This window comes from Poecilia latipinna, unplaced genomic scaffold (assembly GCF_001443285.1).
Source record: "Poecilia latipinna isolate Pla-1442-1.1 unplaced genomic scaffold, P_latipinna-1.0 Scaffold53, whole genome shotgun sequence".
Taxonomy (NCBI): domain Eukaryota; kingdom Metazoa; phylum Chordata; class Actinopteri; order Cyprinodontiformes; family Poeciliidae; genus Poecilia; species Poecilia latipinna.
Genome location: NW_015112669.1, coordinates 654,590 through 663,657, shown reverse-complemented (window position 1 = coordinate 663,657; position 9,068 = coordinate 654,590).

Below are 9,068 nucleotides of genomic sequence, written 5' to 3'. Positions count from 1 at the left end.
ACACACGCACACACACACACACACACACACACACACCTACACACACACACGCAAACACATACACACACACACGCACACACCTACACACACACATGATAGTTGGGAAACATGAAGTCATCTAACTATGGAAATTTGGTCAACAGCTCTGCCAATCAATAACAAAGTTCACATTAAAAACTGCTGACAGCAGTGGGAGAGAGTTCCCACTTTCATCTCCAGCGTAGCTCCACATATCTCTTCTCTTTGTTAATCTTCTGCAGGTTCCCATATCCTCAGTCACAGAACTAAACCCAGTAACATGTCTCACTCATCATCAACGTCATGGCTCTTCCTTGTTTAATCTTCTTTGCCTATTTGTGTAAAAATTCAAACTACAAAAATAAAAGATTTCACTTCTAGTGAAAGTCAAACTGATGGGCCTCCACTTTCACCGTGAAGCCCACCCAGGATTCTCTATCAACTAGTTCGCTGAATGAAAGCTGTCCGTGTTTACATCTTGGATTTTCAAAAGAAAATCTCACGAAGACCAAAAAAGCTCAGAATAAACCATGTAATATGAGTTTTATTTATTATTATTATTTTTTTCATGTTATGCTCTTTGTTCCTTTCTAAGTGATTCATGATCATGAAATGATCAGTTCTCGATTGACTCTCATTGCTCATGGAATAGCTGGTAGCACTTAGAGCAGGCCTCTGCTGCCCCTTAGGGGTGAAAGACAAAATAAGCTTTGGAGAAATAGCAGAAAACTCAGCCTGAACGGTCGATTCATCATCAGTTCATTCCTTCTTTTGGAGATTTGCTTTGCTTGTTCGTTGGTTTGTTTTAGATAATCTACCATCTGAATTTCAGTTCACACACTTGATCCTATTCTTGTGTGTTTAAAGTGTGGAGAGGCCATTCTCACAGAACTCCTGTTCTGTGTCGTAAATATTAAATTCCATCTCAAAAATAAGATTAAATGATCTGCCAGTAAACAAGAACATAAATTTTTCATTTACTTTTTTGTGCTGAGACAAAAAATATTTCTAGATTATTCTCCTTTTATTATTTCATATCATATTAATATAATTATTAATTGTTTCTTTGTTTATGCATATTTGTTTATTTTGTCTTATTAGCTTACCGAACGTGATTTCTCAATTACATGGATCAGGGAAAAAATAAGTGACTTATTATTATTATTATTATTATTATTATTATTATTATTATTATTATTATTATTATTATTATTGTTGTTGTTGTTGTTGTTGTCTACCTTGTTTATTGTTTCATGGTTTCCTTCAAATTCAATTTCAAACTCTATAGATTTATAAACAAGCTAATTGAGACTTGCACAAAATAATGCTTGAAATAAAGCTTGCTCAGAAATGCACTGTGTTATTTTCATTTTTAACAATTAAACAATCTTAGAAAACCAAGATAAGTTTGTGTATTTGTTGAAGCCAAGCAGGGAATTTTGTAGCGGATGTGGCTCCTCACAGGTGAACAGGACTCACCCCGGTTTAGTTAAAAAACGTATGCGACCCGAGTCCGGGAAAAAAACAAACACTGTCAACTTTTTACAGCACATTTTTACAGTTTTTATAGTACAGTAAATTAGATGTAATTAATAATAAACAAACGTGGTAAGGTTAATTTATTTTGAATTGTCCAAAGCAGAATGAACTTTAAAAAGGCCAGCGTTTTATAATGATCATATTATTCATCTCACCTTACTATTGATAAGTATATTTGAAAGGCAGAGCAGTTCTGATTATGGTCCAGCTAAGCTGCTGTTTTCATAAAGCCAAGTCAGATGACTCTGCAGATTATCTGTTGGAGGAGACTGCATGAGCCTTTTTTCTGAACAAACTGTGTTCTTCCCTGTTGACATGAAGAGTGGGTGATTCTACTGGATTTTCAGTTGTATCAAGAAATAATTTATGAGACAGGTTACAAGAGATTAACCTCCAATTAGGTGCGAGGCTACAGTAATTTGAGTGACATGTCACAGACAGATTTGTCTCCTCGTATTTTGTAATGGGATAAGACGCCGAGGCCTTCTCTGCCATCTTCTCTGCCTTCTTTTAGGCAGAAATGGAAGGTCAAGAGGGAGTATTTGCAGTGTCATATGCATGGTGTTAAGTTCCTTTTTTGCGAGGATTAGTACATGCACTTAACCTTCAGTCCCATGCCACGGCCCCTTCCCCTTCGGGCTTCTGACCTGAGAAATATGTCTCCTCTTTTCTCTTCCTCTGGAACTTGTCAGCAGGACAATGTGGAAGGAAGGAAGAGATAAAGTTGCGAGGCTCTCCTTCTGTGCAGTGTTTATTTGCTGTGTCAAGAATTGAGAGATTACACCGTTTCTATGCAGCAAGGGAAGAATCTGGTCAAGCATTTCCTCGGGCTAAAGCCGTCATCTGAAGAGGCTGAGAAGGATTACTGACACCTGCATTAGGAGCAAAAATCCCAACTCAGGCCCATTTGCTTGGAGTATAGCGGCTGATCATCAATCATGTATTTAAAGTGTGGAGAAGCCGTTCAGAAGCTTTAGTTTGGGCTGGTAGACAGAAAACTGTGTACAGTATCAAGTTGCTTTTCCCTTCTTCTTTTTTTTTTTTTTTGCCCGTTTCAATTCAGAAATTAAAGTGTTTTTCTTTTCTCATTTCTTTCATTGTTTGGAATTTATTAAGTTAGACATAGATACATTAAAATAGCTTAAAAAGTTTAAACTTTGTAATTCTTCAAAATATAGAATCATAAAAAAATATTTCCTTCAAACAATCCTTTAAAGCAAAAAAAATATATAAATGAAGAAATGCTTTTTTCTAGGTGGATCAAATTTACATAATTGATCATAAAGTGCAGCATGCTTAATTAAGACTCCGACTCTTATTCGTTTTTACCCGTCCTCTGTGTTCAGCCTGCAGACAGCCAGTCACAGGCAGTGAGGATGGTAACACTAACCCTCGTGCTGTCAGCGGTGTGATTGATCATCAGCAGATAAACATCAGATTGGCAAGAGAACAGGACAGACATTGATCCCCAGAGGAAGAGAGGACTTGTCACACATCACCATACACAAACCTCATGTGAAGCGTCTGTCAGAAGACAGAGACAACAGAGAACTGTACCTGTGTGACTAACATGGGAACCCAGAGACAGCTGTCAGCTGTTTTAGATGCAGACCGGTGACCAAAGAGTACAATTCTGTCTGATTCAACTTAGAAACGAATGTCCAAACTTCCCCCTTAACATCCTCCGAGTCTCTGAAGATGATGAGACAATAAGATTTAATCTATGCGGTGCCTTGCAAAAGTATTCACACTCCTCCAATGTTTCCAGATTCGGCCACAGCAGAACAATCAACGTTATTGGATTTCATTTAGGTTTTATGTGAGAGCAGCGCATATTTGTAAAGCGAAATAAAAATGGCCTGTGACTGTCAAAATGTCTTACAAGTGGAAATTTGAAAAGTTAGTCGTAATGTTTATATTCTCCACAGTTTATTCTGACAACCTGGCGCCTTCAGGTTATCAGATGTGTAGGTAATTTAATCTGAGTAAAAATACAGTTGTTCTTTGAAGCCCTCGGAGGTTTGTTAGGCAATATTGGAGAACAAAGCATCAGGAAAACCAAGCAGGTCAGGGAAAACTTTGTGGAGAAGTTTAAAGCACTGTTAGACTATAGAAAAATAACTTACTCTTTGAAAATCTCACACAGCACTGGTCAACCTCAGAAAGAGGACTGCACATTCGCTCTTCTGTACAGACATTATGGTCCACCTGAACTGACACAATGGGAAAGATCTATAAAAGAAAGACACAGCACAACAGGCCCATAGCTACAATAGAGGAGCTACTGTAATCCACAGCTCAGGTGAGAAAGTCACTTGATGAATAACTATATTTATTAAAAAAAAAAAAAAAAAAAAGTTGTTTTATGTTTCAAGACACTGTAAATATGGGGAAGAAGGCGATCTAGTCAGATTAGCTCCAAATTGAATTACTGTAGGAACGTGGACAAATATATGTAAAACCAGCACTGTGAGCACTCCACAACCTCTGTGACAAACGGTGGTAGCAAAATTAAGCTGTGGGCTTTTCTTCAGCAGCTACAGAGCAGCTAGTCAAATGAATGAGAAGAAGAAAACCTTCCAGGATTGCCCTGCAGAAGTCCAGAGACTTGGACTGAGGGTCACAGCAGGTCAACGCCTCCAAGCCTACAGTGGACTGAAGACTTTAGCGAGACACTGTAACTGATTGAGGAGCCATCCCGAGTGAGACACAACGAGCAGATTTAGATGTCATGAAGTTAACACCACCCTAAAAACGTATTTTTACAGAGAATACATTCGAACTGAATTCATAATGATGTCTCACCTGGCTGGGTCCAAAATATATATTTTATTCTGTTTTGTAGCAACAGACCTCAGCAATGAAATGTTAAAAAAAGGAAGGGGGCAAAGAAAATGAACTGAAGTGAATGATTTTGCTGAGAAAAAGAGGCCAACCTTGTGTCGACAGGAAGAAAAGCATTAGCACCCCTTTATGTCCGCATGCTACGCTGTCACTGTACTTTCCCTTTAATTAAAACAGTCACAAGTTTCATTGAGCGGCGATTCAAAGGGTGGCTACACCATAAAGCAGACACAACCCTGGAACCCCATCAAGTGTGTTTGTGTGTGTGTCCACATGTGCCATTTGAGAATCAGACTTGCAGCCACACAGGGACCAGGATGGAGGGAGTTTGAGCTGTAACGATTCCCATGGTCAGTGACTCAGAATGAGTGAAAACGTGGCGATTAAGACAAAGAGGAAAGCACAGACATTTAGAAATATTGCATTCAAAGAAGATTTTTTGGGGGGTTCCTTGTATGAATAAAAGTGGAGTCCTGATGTTTGGTACGTTTCTGCCTATTTGAGATTTTTCTAAATGCTTCTACAAACGAAGTCTATATTTCAAAAGTTACCTTAGAGTTACTCCATCTCCACTACAGCCTTGCATATAGACATTTCCAATAGACTTCCATCTGAACAGTCATTTTTAACCTTCAGATCATAAGAATATTTAGGAGCTAAAGACCCAACAGCTTCCATGGTTAATCATTGATCATAGTGGGGCAATCCTTGCCAGTAACATTCCTATTGTCAATTTAAAAATTCTTCAATGGTTGCATGGCGCTGCATTACTATTATTCTAGCTCTCCCCTACGTAAGTTATCTGGGTTTGTCTTAACAGGCGGGGATTCCTTTTTTGGGCCACTTTTTCCTTTTAGCCAGAGGAACAAAGAGCATGAATTATGCATGGAGTATACATAATGGTTGAAATTACTAATCATAGCTCATGTAACTTGAGAGGAGGTCGGTGAGACTGATCAACAAAGGGGAGCAGCAGAGACAATGCAGGATAAGCTAACAGTGAGGACTGCCCATAATGTGAGCTGAGATGGAGGTCCACATATTATTCAGGATAGAGGTGTACCGAAAGCAACAGACGTTTTATTTTCTTCTTATAAAACTAATTATAATAAACTACAAATAATCCCATAGTGAAATGATAGAGAAGTAACATTTTTTTTTTTTTCATTACATTCCCAACATTTATATTGGGGGAAAAAAAATCTAAATGGATTAAATTAAGCAGTTGAGTTCTGTGTAGCTTGGTAAACTTTACAGATTATTGTGTCGGCATTAGGACGGCTTTATCTGACAAAGCTGACATTCCCAGAGCGAGCTTTAATCCACAACTCTGACATCTCAAATAGACTTCTCTGATGGGGCTTTCACGTCAAGCACACATTCAACTGAACACTGTTATATGTTGTTGTCAACAAACATAACCTGACTGTGGACATGGCGTTTAACATATTTAGGAGTGGATGGATGCACTATTAAAGCTAACCATCTGATACGTTATGTACAAAATGTCTGTCTCTGCAGAAGACGCTGCAGCCAAAGGTTGTGATGTTTGAGTTATATTGGTTATAGATCCTGGCTAATACTCCAAAAATATTTGGGAAATCATCATTATGTGTATTTGTTTGTAACACATGCGTAGTTCTTAAAACAGAGCATTGTACATCAGTAATCTATGAGATTGTTGTAAAAGGCAACTCAAAATCTATAGGTGGAATGTCTTTTTGAAATTCTTGCAAATTAAGACTTTTGTTGTTTGTTTTGTATTGTTATAATTTCTTAGCTTCACTTTTTGCTGCCATTGCATAGAGTGACATTTTGTTTGTTTAAGACACAAACAAACAAAAAATAAATCACAAAATGAGTTATATTTGAAACTAGCTGAGACCAGCTTAACATTTGTAAATCTTTGAAGTCATTCAAAAACACATTAGAATCATTAAAATGCCCTTCAGTAAACATGTACCATTCCAACACCATTTCCCCTATTGGATGAAATCTGGGAACAAAGTCTTTGAGTAATACCTCACTATGCTATAAATAAAGACTGAAAACATTTGGAGACAATTGGAGTCAAGTTCTGTGATGTTTAACAAAATTTTGTAAAATTGAAAATTAAAAAAAAGAAGGAGAGAAACAGCTTGGTTGTTTTCAAATTTGCTTTTGTTAAAGTTGTCAGACTTTTGTCTTTTTTTTTTTTAGTTTAACTAAATTCTCATTTAAAACTGAAACATATAGTTATCCTGTTTTGTAATTCACTCAGGTTTTGTTGTGTGTATATTCTGGACAACTACAATGGCAGGTGTAATTATGATGTTAATGTGTGAAAACACATTTAAAATGCAGAGTACAGAAACAGTTCCTCACTTAGGATATCCACTAACATATTAGTATTGAACACATTGTACACATTTTTGTCTGTTTTGCAAAAGGAACTGTTTGGCAGTGAGCCTTTGCAGTGTTTCTAGCCAGTCGTCTCTGTCACAATGATGGAGTGTCTGTCTGATGGGAGCTGTGATTTCCCTGACCCCATTGTATTCAAACAACATGGGCTCCTCACACAGGAAGAGCAGCTGAAACAATGGTGCAGGTGAGTCTGGAACAATTTCCCCTGAAGGGTTCTCCACCTGTCATTTAAAAAAAAAAAAAGAGAGAGAGAGATGTTTGTGTGTTGAGGATGGTGCTTTTAAATGAACTTAAAGTGATATTCAAAACTGAGTGATGTCATTTCTGACTTCTAGCCTGCATGAAAGTGACTCGTTTGGGCCTTGCATATCAAGAGACTGTACATTTAACCCCCCATAATACCTTGCAAAAGAGCTCAAGTTCAATTGAATAGAACGGTAACACATTTTCAAGTTTGCCTGAAACTATTAGTTTGACTTTAAAGTTGGTATTTACTGGGCCATTTTAATGCATGATTATGATTTTGATCTACACCATGCCATGGTCGCTCTGGGTGTGTGTTAAGGGTTGTTGTCCTGCTGGAAGATCAACCTTTACTCCAGTCTTTTGCAGCCTCTAGCAGGTTTTCTCCAGGACTGACCTGCATTTAACGCAACCATATTTTGTGTGAACTCTAATTCCCTCTTGCTGCTGAAGGAAAGCAAACCCACAGCATCATGATGTAACCATTATGTCCACACTGGGGATGGCGTTTTGGGTGACCTGCAGTGTTGGTTTTTCACCAACCATTGCATTCTACATTTAGGCCAAAATGTTCAGCTTTGGTCTCATTTGACCAAAGCAAGTTTTTTTTTTTTTTTTTTTCTTTTGCTGTTTTCCAAACATGCTTGATGTCTTTCAGCTTTCCTTCAACATCCGTTTTCTTTCACCACCCTGCCGTCAAGGCCAGACATGTGGAGAGCATGACTAATAGTTTTCCTGTCAACAGATTATCCCACCTGAGCGCTGGCTGGCTTTTTCATTTAAAATCATATAAAATGTTTCCTAATAATTTGTTCAGCTTTCTTTCAGAAAATCCCAGGTAAATACACTAACGTTTGAGATTGTAATGTTACAAAACGTAAAATTCAAGTGTTTTGAGTACTTTTGCAAGACACCATATGTTTTAAATTAGCACTCTCTTTCCTCTCCCAATTTTTGTCCACTTGAAAATGGAAAACATCGACATTTGAAAACAAGATGTAAATGGTCAAAACATAATGTTGAGTCTTTAGACCAAATAACAAGACGCAGTGTACATCAAGGACAAATCAAGATGTAAGTGAGCTTTGTGCTCCGTGCAAACATACTGCTTCATATTTACACATAAAAAGGCGCATGGAGGAAACAACAAATCTTATTAATATTTAAGCATCTGCTGCCCTCTACAGGACTCAAGTGAGATAACTGTAGCGTAGCAACAGCTTTGCATTTCGTCTTTCAAATATCAGAAACGTGTTTTGAAGATCATTGTAAACCTTCATGAACACCCATGAAACTTCATGGTTTCAGATTTAAATCATGTTAAATCACATGCAGCCTGGCGGAACATGCCGACTGACACAACTTATAGAAGCACAAACAAGGACTCATTGATCATCTGAGCCATATGAGGGCGCTCAGTGTTCCACACCATCCACAGGATTTATTTACCTTCTGACCGCCACCAACTAAGAGGAAATTTAGTGTGCAATGAAAGAGGTACCAAGAGTGTGTGTTTGTCTTTAAAAGGGGAGTGGAAAGCTGAAGTAGAGCATCCTGATGGTGTGACTGGAAAGTGACTGTCATCATCCCAAAGAGCACGAGGCAGAAAAAAATACCTTGTTGATACAGCAACACAATGAAAAAATTAAGCTTTTTTTTGTTATTCAGAACATTTTTTAATTGACCTTAGTTCGGGTCATGCACAAGGGTTTTAGAGAAGACGTTTACGAAAGGCAGAACATGAATTGAAGCCACAGAAGCTGAACAAGGGAGGGTGGGTTTCCTGTTTTCTCAGCTCTCTTTCCTCTCCCTTCTGGAGTACAAGCAGCATCATTGAATCCATGTGTGTTTAAAGCACACTGTGCATCTAAATGTCATAGTGTGCCCAAAGCCAGTGTCACTCAGTGCAAAGAAAGCTGAATGTTGTAAATAATGCTTGAAAATCATCTGAAAAAAGTTTTTTTTTTTTTTTTTTTTTTTTTTAAAATTGGGGGTGTTTTGGGACAAATTTAAAAATTTAT